The sequence below is a fragment of the Gigantopelta aegis genome, chromosome 10, assembly GCF_016097555.1.
Source record: "Gigantopelta aegis isolate Gae_Host chromosome 10, Gae_host_genome, whole genome shotgun sequence".
NCBI classification, from domain to species: domain Eukaryota; kingdom Metazoa; phylum Mollusca; class Gastropoda; order Neomphalida; family Peltospiridae; genus Gigantopelta; species Gigantopelta aegis.
Window position 1 is genome coordinate 24,938,786 of NC_054708.1, and position 22,222 is coordinate 24,961,007.

The following is a 22,222-nucleotide window of genomic DNA, read 5'->3' on the forward strand; positions in this document are numbered from 1 at the left end:
GTTGTACTATGTAAGTTACGCTTGTGAGGGCTTGTGAACTGTGTGTTGCCTTCGGACGTAATAACATTGCATTTGGCAGGTAACACAAACTTCATGTGTGCGGTGTGCGTATGGGTGTGGGTGCCTGCGTGGGGGCATCCATGTGTGGATATGGTGTTTATATATAAATATTTTAATGAAACGTTTAGGGTGATAGGTATGTAGTTTATTGTTATTTTTATTATCGGAACGCTACGATCTTTTGGTGGTGTCGTTTATTTTCTTGCATACTCGGTTTTGTTTATTTATTTATCTTATTAATAGTATTACTAGTATTACTAGTATTACTACTAGTATTACTATTACTATGAGTATTATTATTACTTTATTTACGTTATAAAACATGCTTATATTAAAATGTGTCGCTAGCCTATTAAAAAAAAAATGGGGGCTGTCTTGAACTCAAGAAATTAACAGGAAGGATACTTTGGGGAGAGGGGTTGGAAATTTGTTTTTGTTGATGTATAAATTAGATTGGAAAATGGATCTTTACACATATTATAGAAACATGACTGAAGTACTTGAATATCACGTTGTATATATTGTATGCAAATATCACATAAAGAAGTATTATAGTGGAGGATAAAATTTCAATTGGAAGTGTAAATTGCCGGGGTTTGTCTTCTGACACTGTCAAGCGGAGAGACATTTTTGCCCGTTGTAGGAATAATTACGATATTACATTCATTATTGACAGCCATTGCAAACAAGAGTTAGAACCTTATTGGAGAAATGAGTGGGGCTACCAAGTTTGTTTTAGTTCTCATACCAGTAACAGCAGGGCAATTAGCATACTGTTTAGAAACACCTTTGAGTATGACATTCACAAAGAAATAACAGATCCAAATGGAAATGTTTTAATATTAGACATGACAATGCAAGGATATAGAATTACTCTGGTAGCAATCTACGGACCAAATAAAGATAATCCACAGTTTTATAAAACCATTCAACACAAAATAGAACTTATTGGTAATGTATCTGTAATTATTAGAGGAGATTTTAATGTACCTATAAATTATGATATTGATAAATTAAATTATTTAAACAAAACAATCCTAAATCACATGAACAAATTGAACTAATGACTTCAGACTTAGATTTAATTGATGTTTGGAGAGAATTGCATCCTGATATCAGACGATTTACTTGGAGGGGTCCAAGTAATAAGCAAGGTCGACTGGATTATTTTCTTACTTCTTCTGATCTTCAACCAAACTGAAATAGATTTAAGTTATAAATCGGATCATTCGCCTGTAAAAATTACTTTTCAATTTATTCAACACGAACGTGGTAGGGGAACATGGACATTTAACAATAGTTTATTACAGGACATGGAATATATATTGAACTTATTAAAACATGTATACAAGATACTATAAAGCAGTACCAAATAGAAGGAGATGATCTTGATGAACCCAAATTTTCTATTAATGATCAGCTTCTTTGGGAAACCATTAAGGTAATGATACGGGGTAAAACTATATCTTACTCATCATTTACAAAAATAGAAAAAAATGGAAAGGAATTAGATTTGGAAAGAAAATTAAAGCAGCTTTACGAAACTAATAGCACACACGGGCAAACTTGTAACGACATCAATGAAATGGAAAGGGAATTAAAAGAATTAAGAGAGGAAAAAGTAAAAGGTATGATTATTCGGGCTAAAGCAAAATGGAAAGTAGAAAGGGGAAAAAAGTACCAAATATTTCTGTAATTTAGAAAAACGACACTACATCGAAAAATAATCCCAAAAATAATACTTGAGGACAACAGGGAATTAACAAACCAGGTTGAAATTATTAACGCTCAAAAAGAATATTTTTATGAAACTAGGAAGGTAAATATATCAGAAGACAGCGAGAACACTTTTTTAAACACTGATAATCTTTTTATTAATCTTTTAACAAAGACAAAAGTGATAAATTAGGTTTTTGCTAGTTAGATACATTTGGAAACAACTCGTAAAATATAGGCGTCGGAAAATGGCGTTAAATGGGGGGGGGGGGGGGGGGGGGGGGCATTAAATGTGAGATAATATATAAATATGAATATATACACATAATTTAAATTGTTTGTAATCAAATCTGGTCGTATTAAATCAGTTTTTAATGATGTAACATTATGAAAAATAAATAATAAATAACCAAAATATTTATTCAAATCCATATTCTGATGCCCCCCCCCCCGTCCCGTCCCAACCAGTGCACCACGACTGGCATATCAAAATCCGTGGTATGTGCTGTCCTGTCTGTGGGATGGTGCATATAAAATATCCCTTGCTGCTAACAGGAAAAAGTAGCCCATAAAGTAGCGACATATCTACCGTAAATAAAATGTGTTGAGTGCGTCGTTAAATAAAACATTTCCTTCCTTCCTTCCAATAGCCGATAATGAATACAAAAATCAATGTGCTCTAGTGGTTTTATTATACAAAACAAAGTTTAACTTTTTTCTTCGTATTTGACGTAAATAAAAATGGTATGACTTGCTACATATTTTGGCACCACGATTCAGCTATAGTGATAACATTTAAAGTTATAACTGATAATAAAACAATTATAGACCTGTCTTTAAGACTTTTAGCAAACAAATACTCCCACAATTAATTCTGAATAATACATTTAAACGTCGTTCGAAATTGTAAAAATAACTGATACGGTTGCAATTAAAAACTTTAATGCAAGAAATGCGTAATTATGCTTAATGCGTTCTGCTATGTTAAAGATATATGAACTTGTATGGACTTGATTAATGGTAAGTGACCCCCAACAGTAAGTCATTAATAAAAGACAAAACTTTAATAATTATTTTCTCTACTTGTCGGTTCGACACGATTGTTATAATACATCAAATTTAAACTTTTTGTTCAAATAGAAAGGGCATTGATTACAGATGATCTTGTCCGAACAGTTTTTACATACTGTTTTTGAGTAGATTTTTATAACAACACGATGTGTACTGAATATCGCCCAACGAGCGGGGAAGACCAGCACTTTGTTTGTGTTTCATTTATGTATATAATAGGGGGGGGGGGGGGGGGGGGGGGGGGGGGGATTAGGGTGGTAGAAAGGGGTCACAGGCCCCCGGTTCCTTTTGACATGTAGTTGATAAACGATATACCAGTACAATAGACAATTATGATATATTTGATCAACGTTATATACGTCCTATTGGCGGGCCCAGAGGGCATCAATTTTAAGGGGCGAGACGTAGCCCAGTGTTAAAGCGCTGGCTCGATGCGCGGTCGGTTTGGGATCGATCCCCATCGGTGGGCCCATTGGGCTATTCCTCGCTCCAGCCAGTGCACCACGACTGGTACATCAAAGGCCGTGGTATGTGATATCCTGTCTATGGGATGGTGCATATAAAAGATCCCTTGCTGCTAATCGAATATCCCTGAATATCTGTGTGGTCCTTAACCATAAGTCCGACGCCATATAACCGTAAATAAAAATGTCTTGAGTGCGTCGTTATAGTACAGCCTATGCTCGTGGTTGTCTTTAGGGCCTCCACGAGTTCAAAATATTGGACTCGAGGGTCAAATTCGACCCGGACCCGAGTACCCGACACTTACACTAGATAATAATGAGACTAATAAGGAATAAAGTAAAATAACATTATGCCACTACAAGTATAATTTAATCCAATACAGCAAATTTCCAGTGAAGATTGCAGGCCCGTAGAACCGGGGGGTGGAGTGTGGGGGGGGGGGGGGGGGGGGGGGTGGTGGTGCTGTACGGTTTTTGTTGTTGCCCTCTATACAGTTCAATTCAAATAATGATTTATTTCATATAGGAATCATATAAAACGGAACATAATAAGAACATAAAATGGTTACATCAGATATATAGTAATAGTAATGATAATGATAATCAGGATTGTATAGGGGGAGGGGAGCATATATATATATATATATATATATATATATATATATATATATATCTATATATGTATCATTTTTGTAAACTTTGATAGTTTAAATTATTATTTTTTGATTGGTACGTTATGGCCTTCTGCCCCCGCCCCCCCCCCCCCCCCCCCGCTACGTCACTGATCGGGTGCGTATATAATGATATCGGAGATATGTTTTTAAGTGTTTGGGGACTGGGGGTGGGGTGGGGTGGGGCAATGATCCTGGTCGCCCGAGACGTATAACGGGGTCCTGGGTATGCTCATCCAGGAAAATTAAAACAAGTTGGATTGTTTTAAACGTGTTTTGTTGACATCTGAATCTCAAATTTTGCCATTTTAAAACGATAATGTTTAACTATTTTAAGGATTATATTGGACAGTATTATATATCAAGAATTTTGTATTTAAATTTTTTTTAGATGACCTTAAAACTATCAAATTTAATCGGTTAAGTTTGTGTTGAGGGAGGGGAAGGGGGGGGGGGGGGGCAATGATTAGGGTCCGAGATGTCCGAGATGTTGGCATCTAAATCGTAAAATTAGCCATTTTTAAATAATAATTATTTTGTATAGTATATAATCCATGAATGTGTTGTTGTTTTTTAGATTAGATTATTAAGATGGCCTTAAACGCACCAGAATTTACCCGTTAAGTCACTGAGTTATGCCTCGGTCACATATGATGCTGTCGCCGCACGGTTCTGCGGTCTGCGGTTTGTAGATGGGATTTTTACAAATCGTACGGCTTTGCGGGCTACGGAAGCAGTGTTCACAAATGTTACGGGGTCCGCACGGCAATCGTAAAAGTCATGAAAATCAAAATGCGTGAGGAGACCGCAAGGCGCTAGTTAACAAACCGCGAGACGCCCTCACGGCGATCGCAAGGCAATCACAAGGCGCTCGCACGGTTGTTTAGAACATCGTACGGCCATCTCACGGAGGCTGCAAGACCACCGTGAAGTGACAGTAAGGAGGCCACACGGGTGTTATGGCTGCCGTACGATTTTCTAGGCACGCCAGACAGGGTGACCTTGCGATACTATATGCGGCGGGGTTGCGGCCTACGGCCTTGCGATTTCCGAAAAAAAGTTTAACCTACCATACTTGAGGCCTATGGCCTAGCCACTAGTTTTATGATTTTTCATGGAGTAAAGTTTGTAGTTTGTTTTGTTTATCGACACCACTAGAGGACATTGATTAATTAATTATCGGCTATTGGATGTCAAACATTTGGTTTTTGTGACACGTAGTCAGAGGAAATCCGCTACCTTTTTCCATTAGCAGCAAGGGATCTTTTATATGCACTTTCCCATAGACAGAACAGTACATACCACGGCCTTTGATATACCAGTCGTGGTGCACTGGTTGGAACGGAAAAAAAGCCCAATGGTAGACATCCATCGAGGAGGTTCGATCCTGTGACCGTGGCACCTCAAGCGAGCGCTCAACCGACTGAGCTAGATCCCGCCCCTTTCATGGAGTAAAGTAAACATAAATACTGCCCTAGTCCATTTGTAAATAGAGGGGAGAGTCTTAACGATAAGCAAAGTTATCTTTAGGATAAAATGGTCAGCCCCGTTTGTTGCGGGCGATTCGGTGCCATAGGTTCGAGTCCCAGCTATGGCATGAACAATTTGTAAGGCCCAGAAAGGATTTAATTATTCCCTATGCCCGTGCATTTATATCTATATATATCTAATGGAAAAAAGTTCCTGTGCATTACTAAAAGTGGTGTGATTTTCTTATTTGTAAGTAAATCAACACAATTATTTCACACATTATTTATTTGCTATTTACGATCAATACCAAATGCAGAAAAAAAAAAACGTCTGGCATTGTCGTTACCAATCTCTGGGGTCATGAAGAGGGGTGGCGTCGAAAGTGAGTTCACAATGTCAATACCGTGTATGGCCACCGTGTGCGTTCAACAAAGACCATGGTTTATGCTATCCTGCCTGTGGGAAGCGCAATTAAAAGATCCCTTGCTGCTAATCTCAAAAAACCAATATGGCGGTCGGTGTGAATGGCGGTGTATCAACACGGTGAAGAAGAAAGTATTCATATTGGTATTTAATTAGTTTTCACACACCTTAATTAACTTTTATTATCAACCGGGAGTATTTCCTAATTGTATACAAGTGTGTAAGTCTGTTGTGCCTTTTTGTACCGTCCATAATTCGTGATAATAGCTACCGGGGCTACGTTGTCACTTTGTTTACATGTGCTTGACCTTGGCGAGTATTGCCAGATACAATCCGAGGCCAGACACGTGCTTCTCCTGTTCCAACTATGGCAAACCATAGTGATGTTGATAAGATACTTGATAAATTGGACAGGAGTCTTAACTCTATTGCGGTTCAACTTGTTATAGATAAACTTAATGCTACCGGCGCCTCCTCCCTCGATAGGTCGGGGGAGTCGGAATTACCTGATATCTCCCACATAGCAAGGGCCGACCGCATAACGTGGGACTCCCTGGGAGATACCAATAGTAATAGACGCAGATACGAACCCGCATCTTCAACACCGTCCAAGCGTGCCAGGCGCGACACCCCACTCCCTGACGGTGGCCTCTCCTTCACGGTTGAAAGATACCTGAGGGGGGTGCCTGCCCGGGGGGAGGGGATTTTGGACACCGATAGTGTTAATCTTGCCCGCGAGCTCTCTTTTGACCGTGAGTTGGAGATGAGCAGGATCTCAGAACCGTCTGAGATCCCTTCGTCTGCTCCCAGCCCGCCCCGGTCCGAATTTTGCTATATTTCCAATGGCTCGGGGGTAACAGAAGAGAAGTTGGAGGAATCAATAAAGAATAAAGATTTTGATAACTCTGTGTTTGTTGTCGACAAGGGCGAGGTAAAGTGCCCCAACCTCTGATTCACCGACGCTGTCAGCCGAGCAGCCCTCTACCCCCAGGCCACCAACCCCACCCCGGGATGGGTCGAGGAGCCACGAAAAAGAAAAGTACCGGCTGCTCGGCGGGGAGTGGAAGTTAATACCATACAAGGTGAGAAATGTAATAACAATGATAAATTGGTTTATGCCATTCCAACCAGCAACCCCTTTGACACTCTCAGTGAGACCCCCAACCCATCCTCACAGGACCCAGTAGAATTAACAAACAAATCTACTAATTCAGAAATAAAGTGTCCCGGGCCTGAGGAGGGTTATGTTTGGAGACCTAGACCCCACCCCCTACGGGCTCGAATTTCTGCAACAAACCATAAGGGAAATGCAGAAGGGGGCCCCGCCGGGGATTTTCAAAAAGACAGTATTCTTTTATTCTAGACTGTCAAATGGGCAAACCTACATACAAGCCAGTGGAAATGCCCCCTTTTATCACCTGAGGTCGGTCATGAGTTTGAGGCCTCACCCTGATTGTGTCGATGAGGTGGCGGTTGTGTTTAAGGAGTGTACTGCCGCACCGACTGATAATATAGATAACAATAAAATTTCCAATAACTTGACTAGTGATAGTTATATTGAGGCGTATGGACCCGGCCCTAGCCAGAACTTGGCCCTGGCTGAGTCCATTCACTGCCGCATAAACAAATCGTTAAGTCATGGGTGCGCTGTCATGTTGACAGGAAATCGAAACGGGGATTTTTGAGGGGGGGGCAAAAAAGAGTAGAGGATTTCACCTTTTGGACTCGTCAAAAGGTACGCACCTGCTACAACAGTGACCGAATTTTCGATATTTCCCAATGGCCATTCGAGAGTTCACTTTAGTTCTACGTCCGGGGGCTATCGAACTATACTAGCCGCCCCGAAGGGCTAAATTTGGAACGTGAGGTAGCGTTAGAACCTCAAGCTTTGGGCCCACGGGTGGATGGGTTCAAGGAGGTCACCCACAATAAAAGAAAACGCCGGTTTGCAAACTGTCCGGATCAAATATTGCAGAATCCCCCACCTTGGGGGATTTCATTTATCTACAACCTCCCGCGGCCAAAATTAGCTTCCACTTTAGTCTTATAAAAAAAAAGATGGAAGTGGATCAGTCCCCCCCCCCCCGGGCTACAACCCCCCGGGAGGGGAGAAGGGCCCCACTTTTATAAGAACATCAAACCAACGAGGGAGGGACAGCCCAAGTCCGTCCACCCCCTGTCCCTACAAAAAAAAAGGAACCTTATAAAACCGTTAACAGAGGAGGGTCGGCTCAACAAGGTGGAGTTACCCCCCCCCCCCCCCATCCTCACTTCGTAGGATTGTAAAAGATGACATGAGGGGAGTTCAGGGCAGTGCACTGCTTCCCTCTGTCAGAACAGCCAATGTCAATCTGTCCATAAGCAACATCACTGTATGGAATAATGGCTATTTAGATATACTTTTTGCCCGCCCCCCCCCCCCCCCCCCCACCGGGACTGGGAGCATTCGAGTCAAAGGGGTGGAACATGCCCTTCACCTGTATCACAATAAACCGATAAAATGCGCCAGGTGCCAAAGGTGGGGACATGCCCAACGCAAGTGCAGGTCCACAAGGGAGCACCCGGTTTGTTTTAGGTGTGGGGCCGCCCACCCCCGGAGAACGCCTGACAGTCCGTGCGCCAGACCAGTCTCGTGCGCGAACTGTAGGAGGCAGCATTGCACTCACGACAAGGAGTGCCCCGATTACAAGAGGGCGGTCCGCCTGATGACCGAGGGAGCCCCCCCCCCCCCCAGCAAAACCCGTGGGTAGACAAGCCGGTGTCTCTCACCGTCCCACCTTGACAGCTGGCGCAAAAGTACTAATAAGACTGAGTCGTCTAGTGTTAGAGCAGCGACTCAGCCTGTAATTGTTAAAACGTACGCCGGCGTTGCCTCTGGGGCGGGGAAGGGTGCCTTTGAGCAGCCCTTGAAAGCTCTTGATTTGGTAAGGGTAATCTCTGGTATTTTCTTGACGAGAGAAATACCTAAAGCCCCCTTTAAAAAATTCTCTCTGGGTGACATCGTGGTCGCGTCCAGAGATGCCTGCAATATCCTTAACGATCACCTGGCTATCAAGGTTAATTCCAATGCCATGGAGAACCGCAGTATCTCCTGGTACAAAGCCAGGGATCTAATAGTAGAGGAGGTGGGAAACAGTGCTGAGGTGGATTAATTTATAATTGATTTCACTAATCAGTACTGTCCCGCCCCCCCCCCCCCCCCCCATCATGTCTATATACATAATATTAATAGTAATAATAAGATTAATAATAATTTTAGTAACATTAAAGGTGACAAAAATGGCCTGGTGATACTCCAATGGAACGCCAGGGGTCTGCGATCCAACGGACCTGAGCTTAAAAAATATTTGGAAATAAAAAAAAATATTGATGTTATTGCCATTCAGGAGTCCTGGATTGCAAATGTTACTGATAAAATTAAACGAACTAAACTATTTACTGAATATAAAATTCCGGGCTATACTGGACTCTTTTTTTATGAATGACAATAAAACCAAGGGAGGAGTAGCTACCTTTGTTAAAAATAGCATATCCCATTCGCAAATCAAGATCGAAAATGGCCATACAAGTATCGAGGTGGTGGGAGTTTCAATCCATGCCAAATCTGGGGATATTAATTTATTTAATTACTATGTTCATCCTACTGCTACCGGTATAAAGTTAAATTAAAAAAAAAAAAATTGACACCAATTGGTAACTATTACAAAAATTTTTATTATTTTAGGTGATTTTAATAGTAAAAATAAACTGTGGGGGTCGAAAGTTACCAATATACAGGGCCGGATTATCGATTCCGTTATCGAGAAACTGGACCTTGTATGTTTAAACGATGGTAGCAGTACTATTTTATCTGATGCATTCCACACCTGGTCTTGTCTGGATATTACTATGGTCTCCAGCAATATGGCGGCTGGTTGTGGGTGGGAGGTTCTTGATGACCTGGGTAGTGATCACTTTCCAATTATAACCTCATTTAATATCTCTGATATCTGGACTGATGATTCTAAATATAAAACTAGATGGAACTTTAGCAAAGCTGATTGGTCCCAGTTTGGGCACTTGTGTGCTAAATTGAATCATGAGCGGATTAAAAACGATAATATAGATAAATTTAACAAAAATTTAACTACAGCTATTATAGATATTGCTAAACGATCCATTCCATATTATACTAATAAAAGTAATTATAGTCCAGTTCCCTGGTGGAATGATGAACTGTCCAATCTTAAGAGACAGAGAAATAAAGCCAGAAAAAATTTAAAAAAAAAAAATACTGAGGATAACATTAGAATTTTTAAAGATATTAAATACAGACTAAAACTCAGTATTAATAAAGCTAAAAATGCCTCATGGACTCAGTTTTGTGTTTCCCTCAACAGGAACTCAAAGGTTAGAGAGGTGTGGGCGAAGATCAAAAGGGTGAAAGGGAAATCGTCTAATAATAAAGTACTGTTAAAAAATAATAATAAATGTAAATCTAACCAAGATAAAGCAGATATGTTGGGTGCCACTTTTAAAAATAACTCTGCTACAACTAATTATAGTAAAGAGTTTCAAATTAGGAAAATTAAAATAGAAAGGTCTAGTCCGATCCCTGATGAACCCTGCTCCCCGAAAGATGACCTACCTTACAATGCACCCTTTACATTACAGGAATTGTGTAGCGCCTTTGGTGGTCGAAAGGCCACGGCCCCTGGCCCTGATAATTTTAGTTATATGTTTTTCAAAAATATGCCCATCAAGACGCTAGCACTCTTCCTGGAATTATTTAATAATATATGGAGGGAGGGGTGCCTACCATTAGAGTGGAAACACGCAGAGGTATTTGCGCTCCCTAAGATGGGAAAGGACCTCTCCCTTCCTACTAATTACCGACCAATTTCATTAACATCCAGCGTCTGCAAGACCATGGAATGTATGGTTAACAACCGCCTCATCCACTATCTGGAGGTAAATAGATTATTGTCTACCTTCCAGAGTGGTTTTAGAAAACATCACTCCACCACTGACCATATTGTTCGCCTACAAACCGAGGTTAAGGATGCCATGCGGAAGGGGCTCAAAGTGGGTGGAGTGTTTGTTGATATAGAAAAGGCATATGACATGGTCTGGCGTCGTGGATTGTTGATGAAAATTTATAAGATGGGTATTAACTGTGCAATGTTCACTTTTATTTCAAAATTTCTGATACAGAGAACATTTGCAGTTAACGTAAGCGGTTCGTTTTCACCCATCTTATTACTTGAAAATGGTATCCCACAAGGCTCAGTAATAGCACCTACTCTTTTTGCAATTTTTATTAATGATTTGGCAGAGGTGTTAATTACAAAGAATGAAAGTAATAATTCTAAAGTAAGTGTTGGTCTGTTCGCAGATGACACCGCCTTCTGGAGAATTGCTAATAATTATGAGGACCTTAAAAAAGATCTCCAGGTGGATGTTAATAATTTAGCCCTTTGGTCCAGAGCTTGGGGTGTTACCATTTCAAAGGCCAAAACTAAAAGTATAATTTTTCATAAAAAAAGAGTTTAAAGCTATAAGTGAACTAAAATTAAAACTAAACGAAATAATTATAAATCAAGTGCAATCGGTCAAATTCCTGGGAGTAATCTTCGACCACAATCTTAGTTTTGGGGAACACATCACTGAGGTTACTGGTAATTGTACAATATACCTCAATTTATTGAGGGTATTATCAGGAACTCCATGGGGCGCAGATCGTAAAACTCTGCTCATGATCTTTGAGGCATTTATTGTGTCCAGATTGCAGTATGGAGCTCAGGCCTTTGGTTGTGCTAGTCAGATTCAACTTAGAAAACTCGATGGCGTATATGGTAGGGCTCTCAAGATTATCGTGGGAGGTACTATCTGTACGCCATATGACAGTGTCTTGGTTGAGTTGGGGGTTATGCCTTTGGCCCTAAGGAGGATCAGGCAAGGGTTAAAATATATTAATAAAATTCGTAGTCTGGTGCCTGATTCTCCAGTCAACCTACTTAAACCTATAGCAGTGAATGTCAATAGAGATAGGGACATATCTGTGGTTTCATATCTTAATAAATTCGCTAATGACTTTGGGATTGTGGGTCTGCCTTTGGTTAGGATGGATATTGATCCTACTCTTCCATGGCTAACCACAATCCCACTGGTCCACTACCACATCAGAGAGGAAATTATTAAAACAAATGATAATAACTTTAAGAAAATGATCTTCCAATTAGTGTTAGGGGAATTTTACCCGGGTGTAATACAGATTTACACAGACGGGTCGAAGGACCCTGACACTGGTAAAACAGGAATGGCCTTTATAATCAAAAATCATAATTCTAAAACTCCGACTGCCATTAGGGCTAGGTTGTCGGATAATATTTCAGTTTATACATCCGAACTGATGGCCATACTGTACTCTCTGAAGTGGGTCGAGCGTTACTATAAAGTTAATAGCCCTACCAGATATGTCCTTCTCTCGGACAGCCTTAGTGCTTTGCAGGCTATCGGAGGAGCCCACAGTGTCAGACCAGAGATAATTTCAAAAATTTATAAAATCTATAATAAAATTGTGGGTGAAGGAGTTGGGCTCACCATGGAATGGGTCCCGGCTCATGTTGGGATAGCGGGTAATGAGCTGGCCGATGGGTACGCGAAAAGGAGTTTGCTGGACCCCGTGGTCGCTGTGCCGGTGGCTTATAATTTTAATGAAATAAATTCAATAGCTGAGCCACACTTTGGTAAACTGTGGCAGACAGAATGGGACCACAGAGCCAGGGTGTGGCACTCCTTTATTAAACCAAAGGCGCCCCCCCCCCCCCCCCCCCCGGTCCAGTATCATTTAATGTTAAAGCTACAAAATTTTTAGCAAGACTGCTGATGGGTGTCTCATCCGCATTAAATGATACTAGATTTAAAATTAAAGTCAGTAAATCACCAAATTGTTTGGCATGCCATACTATAGACAATGTGAACCACTTTTTGATTGACTGTACCAAACATACAAAAATTAGAATTTAAATAAATATAAAATAAGGTTCACGGCTTATAATTTATTAAATCCGACTAAGGAGCATAAAACGATAGTGGACAGGTTGGTGGTCGCCTTTGTCTACCAATCTGGGATAAATATATAAACTAAATATAATTGACTCCCTAGCCGGACATCACTAGGCATTGTTAGATAGGTGCGGTGATGGACGCCCTAGGGGTTAACATTCACTTTTCGGGAGGATATAGGAAATGACTTTATAGTCTTGACCCTGTTCTTCCCTTTTATGATTTTTTAATTCGGGTAGGTGCGGCAGTATTACTTCAGTAATACCTCTTCTCCCTTAGGAGTTGGAAGGTTATTGCTCGCCCTACCCCGCTTCTCTTCCCCTTTCGGTGACGAAGTCGCGCCTGGCATGCTACGGCGGATGTTTTTTCTATGATTTTAAAATGTACCGGATTTTTAAACTTATTAATTTTTTTATAAATTTTATATATATATATATGATATGTTGTAGGTATTAAATTATTTTTAACTGTAATAAGTGTGTTATGAATGATGTTTGAATGTATATATACTCCCGGCTGGTAATGGGGGGTTTGTTATCTGGCAGTAACGCCCCTCCATTCGCGCCGACCAAATATATTGTATATACTTTTTTAATTCTTAATTGGCTATTTTTTAGAAATTTGTTAAGTTACTGGCGTGCTCTTTTTAATATGTTTTAATTTATTTTATATTTGTTTTTAAATTCTTTGAAAATAAAAATAAATAGGAACCCAATAGGGCGGGAGACTGCTCCTATGCTGATGGTTGGAACCTGGTAATATACCAATATTCCTCCAGTCAGTATTCTAAAGCAAAGGGTCACAGCGTCTGTTGAATGACATAACGTTTTGTTTCTCCTGATTACAGAGAGGCGCCTCTGGACTCCGGGATCATCCACGTACGTTTCGCTCTGCCAGGCTGACCGGACGCACCCTTGACTTAATCTTAGGGGGTCACTCTCCTAGTGACCCTCTCCACGCAACCAACGAACACCGAGAATGGAGGGCACGACGGCTGGGTCGGCAGGGGGCGGAATGCCGGGGGGCGGGGGACATGCCACCAGAAATAGGTTAAGCGATAGGCGTAGGCGGTTTTGGCCGTAGGGGGAGTTAGGTATGTCTGGGGGCCTGGCCGCGGCCCCCGGGCGGCCCTCCCCCGGCTTCGGCCACGCTGAAGTTCCCGATAGGATCGGTGTGTCTGTTGAACTTTCCCTTTAATGGTTAACTTTCCTGTGGGCCCAACCTCCTAGAAACCTACATAAATTAAGGGTTAAATGAATGCTCTAAATGGTTTATTTCTTTTCGGAAAACCCGTTCTAAAAATGGCGTCTAAAATTTTATTATATGATTTTATAGGTAAATTTTTGTTGGGAAAGACGCAATTAAAATTAATATATTAAGGTCCCACCTTTCTGATTGGCTGTAATATCAAAATTGTCCTAAATAATTTTACCACCCCGGGCTGGGTTACTGGCATCCAGTGATCGAGCCCGGGGGGGGGGGGGGGGGGGGGGGGGTCATGCTTGAAACCTTCGTGGTATAGGAGCATTTAAAAAAAAATAAAAAAATTAATGAATGAATGCTGCTAATCTGAAAGAGTGGCCCATGTAGTGGCGACAGCGGGTTTCCTCTCAAAATCTGTGTGGTCCTTAACCGTATGTCTCACGCCATATAACCGTAAATAAAAAGTGTTGAGTGCGTCGTTAAATAAAACATTTCTTTCTTTATATCGATACATGATGGGGTTTTTCCTATTTAATTTACGTCAATATTAGAGTGGCTATCGGAATAAATCTCATACGGAAAACAGATGGCTAATTTGAATATTTATGTAAACAGTAGCTGTTACCTGTAGTAGTGATCACGCTAATTTGTTGTTATGTGTTACCATGTTAATTTCATGTTAATTTCATGTCCACAGAAATGCTTTGTCCGTGCTTTGTGAACATGGCCACGCTAGTGCGCACAGCTCTCTAACACTACGTTGTACTATGTAAGTTACGCTTGTCAGGGCTTGTGAACTGTGTGTTGCCTTCGGACGTAATAACATTGCATTTGGCAGGTAACACAAACTTAATGTGTGCGTATGGGTGTGCGTATGGGTGTGCGTATGGGTGTGGGTGCCTGCGTGCGGGCACCTGCGTGCGGGCATCCATGTGTGGATATGGTGTTTATATATAAATATTTTAATGAAACGTTTAGGGTGATAGGTATGTAGTTTATTGTTATTTTTATTATCGGAACGCTACGATCTTTTGGTGGTGTCGTTTATTTTCTTGCATACTCGGTTTTGTTTATTTATTTATCTTATTAATATTATTACTAGTATTACTACTAGTATTACTATGAGTATTATTATTACTTTATTTACGTTATAAAATATGCTTATATTAAAATGTGGCGCTAGCCTATTACAAAAAAATGGGGGCGGTCTTGAACTCAAGAAATTAACAGGAAGGATACTTTGGGGAGAGGGGTTGGAAATTTGTTTTTGTTGATGTATAAATTAGATTGGAAAATGGATCTTTACACATATTATAGAAACATGACTGAAGTACTTGAATATCACGTTGTATATATTGTATGCAAATATCACATACAGAAGTATTATAGTGGAGGATAAAATTTCAATTGGAAGTGTAAATTGCCGGAGTTTGTCTTCTGACACTGTCAAGCGGAGAGATATTTTTGCCCGTTGTAGGAATAATTACGATATTACATTCATTATTGACAGCCATTGCAAAAATGAGTTAGAACCTTATTGGAGAAATGAGTGGGGCTACCAAGTTTGTTTTAGTTCTCATACCAGTAACAGCAGGGTAATTAGCATACTGTTTAGAAACACCTTTGAGTATGAAATTCACAAAGAAATAACAGATCCAAATGGAAATGTTTTAATATTAGACATGACAATGCAAGGATATAGAATTACTCTGGTAGCAATCTACGGACCAAATAAAGATAATCCACAGTTTTATAAAACCATTCAACACAAAATAGAACTTATTGGTAATGTATCTGTAATTATTGGAGGAGATTTTAATGTACCTATAAATTATGATATTGATAAATTAAATTATTTAAACAGAAACAATCCTAAATCACATGAACAAATTGAACTAATGATTTCAGACTTAGATTTAATTGATGTTTGGAGAGAATTGCATCCTGATATCAGACGATTTACTTGGAGGGGTCTAAGTAATAAGCAAGGTCGACTGGATTATTTTCTTACTTCTTCTGATCTTCAACCAAACTGAAATAGATGTAAGCTATAAATCGGATCATTCGCCTGTAAAAATTACTTTTCAATTTATTCAACACGAACGTGGTAGGGGAACATGGACATTTAACAATAGTTTATTACAGGACATGGAATATATTGAACTTATTAAAACATGTATAAAAGATACTATAAAGCAGTACCAAATAGAAGGAGATGATCTTCATGAACCCACATTTTCTATTAATGATCAGCTTCTTTGGGAAACCATTAAGGTAATGATACGGGGTAAAACTATATCTTACTCATCATTTAAAAAAAGAGAAAAAAATGGAAAGGAATTAGATTTGGAAAGAAAATTAAAGCAGCTTTACGAAACTAATAACACACACGGGCAAACTTGTAACGACATCAATGAAATGGAAAGGGAATTAAAAGAATTAAGAGAGGAAAAAGTAAAAGGTATGATTATTCGGGCTAAAGCAAAATGGAAAGTAGAAGGGGAAAAAAGTACCAAATATTTCTGTAATTTAGAAAAACGACACTACATCGAAAAAATAATCCCAAAAATAATACTTGAGGACAACAGGGAATTAACAAACCAGGTTGAAATTATTAACGCTCAAAAAGAATATTTTTATGAAACTAGGAAGGTAAATATATCAGAAGACAGCGAGAACACTTTTTTAAACACTGATAATCCTTTTATTAATCTTTTAGACAAAGACAAAAGTGATAAATTAGGTTTTCGCTAGTTAGATACATTTGGAAACAACTCGTAAAATATAGGCGTCGGAAAATGGCGTTAAATGGGGGGGGGGGCATTAAATGTGAGATCATATATAAATATGAATATATAAACATAATTTAAATTGTTTGTAATCAAATCTGGTCGTATTAAATCAGTTTCTAATGATGTAACATTATGAAAAATAAATAATAAATAACCAAAATATTTATTCAAATCCATATTCTGATGCCCCCCCCCCCCCCCCGTCCCGTCCCAACCAGTGCACCACGACTGGTATATCAAAATCCGTGGTATGTGCTGTCCTGTCTGTGGGATGGTGCATATAAAATATCCCTTGCTGCTAACAGGAAAAAGTAGCCCATAAAGTAGCGACATATCTGTGTAGTCTTTAACCTTATGCCCTACCGTAAATAAAATGTGTTGAGTGCGTCGTTAAATAAAACATTTCCTTCCTTCCTTCCAATAGCCGATAATTAATACAAAAATCAATGTGCTCTAGTGGTTTTATTATACAAAACAAAGTTTCGTATTTGACGTAAATAAAAATGGTATGACTTGGTACATATTTTGGCACCACGATTCAGCTATGGTGATACAATTTAAAGTTATAACTGATAATAAAACAATTATAGACCTGTGTTTAAGACTTTTAGCAAACAAATACTCCCACAATTAATTCTGAATAATACATTTAAACGTCGTTCGAAATTGTAAAAATAACTGATACGGTTGCAATTAAAAACTTTAATGCAAGAAATGCGTAATTATGCTTAATGCGTTCTGCTATGTTAAAGATATATGAACTTGTATGAACTTGATTAATGGTAAGTGACCCCCAACAGTAAGTCATTAATAAAAGACAAAACTTTAATAATTATTTTCTCTACTTGTCGTTACGACAGTACCAATATCCATTGTCGGTTCGACACGATTGTTATAATACATCAAATTTAAACTTTTTGTTCAAATGGAAAGGGCATTGATTACAGATGATCTTGTCCGAACAGTTTTTACATACTGTTTTTGAGTAGATTTTTATAACAACACGATGTGTACTGAATATCGCCCAACGAGCGGGGGAGACCAGCACTTTGTTTGTGTTTCATTTATGTATATAATAGGGGGGGGGGGGGGGGTTAGGGTGGTAGAAAGGGGTCACAGGCCCCCGGTTCCTTTTGACATGTAGTTGATAAACGATATACCAGTACAATAGGCAATTATGATATATTTGATCAACGTTATATACGTCCTATTGGCGGGCCCAGAGGGCATCAGTTTTAAGGGGCGAGACGTAGCCCAGTGTTAAAGCGCTGGCTCGATGCGCGGTCGGTTTGGGATCGATCCCCATCGGTGGGCCCATTGGGCTATTCCTCGCTCCAGCCAGTGCACCACGACTGGTACATCAAAGGCCGTGGTATGTGATATCCTGTCTATGGGATGGTGCATATAAAAGATCCCTTGCTGCTAATCGAAACGAGTAGCCCATGAAGTGGCGACAGCGGGTTTCCTCCCTCAATATCTGTGTGGTCCTTAACCATAAGTCCGACGCCATATAACCGTAAATAAAAATGTCTTGAGTGCGTCGTTATAGTACAGCCTATGCTCGTGGTTGTCTTTAGGGCCTCCACGAGTTCAAAATATTGGACTCGAGTTTCAAAATTCTAGCGATTCGACCCGGACCCGATACCCGACACTTACACTAGATAATAATGAGACTAATAAAAGGTAAAAGTAACATTATGCCACTACAAGTATAATTTAATCCAATACAGCAAATTTCCAGTGAAGATTGCAGGCCCGTAGGGTGGGGGGGGGGGGGGGGGGGGGGGTGCTGTACGGTTTTTGTTGTTGCCCTCTATACAGTTCAATTCAAATAATGATTCAAAATAATGATTTATTTCATATAGGAATCATATAAAACGGAACATAATAAGAACATAAAATGGTTACATCAGATATATAGTAATAGTAATGATAATGATAATCAGGATTGTATAGGGGGAGGGGAGCAACCCACACTATGTATATATATATATATATGTTTGTATCATTTTTGTAAACTTTAATAGTTTAAATTATTATTTTTTGATTGGTACGTTATGGCCTCGTGCCCCCGCCCCCCCCCCCCCCCCCCTACGTCACTGATCGGGTGCGTATATAATGATATCGGAGATATGTTTTTAAGTGTGTGGGGAGTGGGGTTGGGGTGGGGTGGGGCAATGATCCTGGTCGCCCGAGACGTATAACGGTGTCCTGGGTATGCTCATCCAGGAAAATTAAAACACGTTGGATTGTTTTAAACGTGTTTTGTTGACATCTGAATCTCAAATTTTGCCATTTTAAAACGATAATGTTTAACTATTTTAAGGATTATATTGGACAGTATTATATATCAAGAATTTTGTATTTAATTTTTTTTTAGATGACCTTAAAACTATCAAATTTAATCGGTTAAGTTTGTGTTGAGGGAGGGGGGGGGGGGGGGGGGGGGGGGCATGATTAGGGTCCGAGATGTCCGAGATGTTGGCATCTAAATCGTAAAATTAGCCATTTTTAAATAATAATTATTTTGCATAGTATATAACCCATGAATGTGTTGTTGTTTTTTAAATTAGATTATTAAGATGGCCTTAAACGCACCAGATTTTACCCGTTAAGTCACTGACTTATGCCTCGGTCACATATGACGCTGTCGCCGCACGGTTCTGCGGTCTGCGATTTGTAGATGGGATTTTTACAAATCGTACGGCTTTGCGGGCTGCGGAAGCAGTATTCACAAATGTTACGGGGTCCGCACGGCAATCGTAAAAGTCATGAAATCAAAATGCGTGAGGAGACCGCAAGGCGCTAGTTAACAAACCGCGAGGCGCCCTCACGGCTATCGCAAGGCAATCACAAGGCGCTCGCACGGTTGTTTAGAACATCGTACGGCCATCTCACGGAGGCGCAAGACCACCGTGAAGTGACAGTAAGGAGGCCACACGGGTGTTATGGCTGCCGTACGATTTTCTAGGCACGCCAGACAGGGTAACCTTGCGATACTATATGCGGCGGGGTTGCGGCCTACGGCCTTGCGATTTCCGAAAAAAAGTATAATGTCAAATTTAAAAAATCGTAAGCCCCTGCGACAAGCAAAATAACTTGAGATCGTCTCACGGCTACCGTGCGGCCACTGCACGGTTATTACAATTTTGGGGACTTACGGCCGCCGCCAACACGCCGCAGGCCATTTGTGACCACGGTATTTGGACGTTGGGGTGGAGTGCGCGCACGCACGCGCGCGTGTGTGTGTGTGTGTTAATGATCAGGGTCGTTATTAAGCAAAACACGTTTATGGGGTTCCGTTGAATTTTTAATTGGATGGCTTTTAAATAGTAAAATTAGCCATTGTAAAATAATAATGTATTTGCATAGTATTGTAAACCAAGACTTTAGTTAACTATTTTTAAAATTTAGATAGTCTCTAAGACGCGATTTCTTGGTATCTAAATATCAAACTTGCCCACTTTCAGACAGTAATTTTAGTTGCTCTTTTGGAGTTTCATGAAACAAGAATTATTATTTAGATGATATGAAACACGATCCTCTTATAGTCAGTTCAATCCACCTACACTTATTTATTTATTTTTTATTATTATTTTTTTTTATATATGGTTAAGGACCACACATATATTGATAGAGGAAACCCGCCGTCACCACTTCGTGGGCTACTCTTTTCGATTAGTAGCAAGGAATATTTTATATGCACCATCCCACAGACAGGATAGTACATATCACGGCCTTTGTTACACCAGTTGTGGAGCACTGGCTGGAACGAGAAATAGCACAATGGGCCCGCCGACGGGGATCGATCCTTGTTGGCCAACAGTGACTGTGTCATCAATTATATATATGCAAATGATAATTTTAAGCAGAGGCAATGTACTTGAACACTGTATTGCACTCAGGGGTTTTAACACTGGCGTAGCCATAATTTTATATTGGGGGGCGGGGGTGGGGTGTGTGTGTGTGTGGGGGGGGGGGGGGGGGGGGGGGGTAACCCACACTATGTATGTATGGTTTTGTAACCGGGTGTTTTAAACTACATTCAGTACACACATACTATTTTAAAATACTGTTCACATAGTTTTATTCTGTCAGGCTTTCTTTGTTTTCTTGCTTTCTCTGGTTTTCTGGGCTTGGGTTGTGCTCACTGATAACTCAGATCTGGCAAGCCCAATTTCATTGTTTCTGCGTTCTCTTGGTCAGAAGCTTTGTGACTTGCAAAGAGAAAAGATCACTTTTATGAGAAGACAAGATTTTATTCACAGCAACTGCACAACTAACTTCCACGAAGAATATTAAAGATCAATACATACTGTACATGGTTTAAACCGTAACTACCTGTTTTAATTACTTATTTTAATCAACAAATAAGATTAGGAGATTTATTGATTACTAATATAGTAATAGTATTGTAATTATGTTAAACATAACATTGTGACTCATCTTTATTAGATTTTTATTAATTGGTTACGTTATTTTTTTTATAGAATAACTAGTAGAATAGGTTAAAGTATGTATTTTCTGTCATAAATATATAATATCTAATTTACCATGTTTGTTAACTTAATATCTGTACACGTATGGATTTATATGTACTTAATGGTACACGGTTCTGCGGTCTGCGATTTGTAGATGGGATTTTTACAAATCGTACGGCTTTGCGGGCTGCGGAAGCAGTATTCACAAATGTGGGGGGTCCGCACGGCAATCCACAAAGTCGGTAAATAAAATGCGTTGTAGACCGCAAGGCTATGGTATAACAAACCGTAGTTACGGCGATAAAGTAATCACAAGTTTTTAATGGTTTTTATAACATGTTTATCAAAACCAGAACCTTCAATGTATAAAATAGGTCATGCTGTGTGTGTAATACGATTTGTAAGGCACGCCAGTAAATTACTTTATGATTTCTTAAATTCAATGATATATTGAATTTAATTTGTAAAAAATGCCTTTTGAAATATAAGCTATGCTGTATTTATGCTCAAAAGATTAGGAGATGTGTTTACACTAATATTGCGTATTGTTTATGTTAAACTGAACATGTGAAGCGTGTAATTGATTTTTATTAATGGTTACCATATAACTCAGATGTGTATATATATGTGATTTTAAGTATTCCCTTTTTGTTATTTCAGGGTCTTTGTTTATCTGATTTGTTTATAGTTATATGTACTTGTAGCCAGGCATCTTAATATTTACCCGATGAATGATCCGAATAAACCCTAAACCTCTGCCGAGTTGTTCGTGTGAAGACCTCATACAATACTTCAGTAAACATTTTGGAGCCGACGTAGGGACT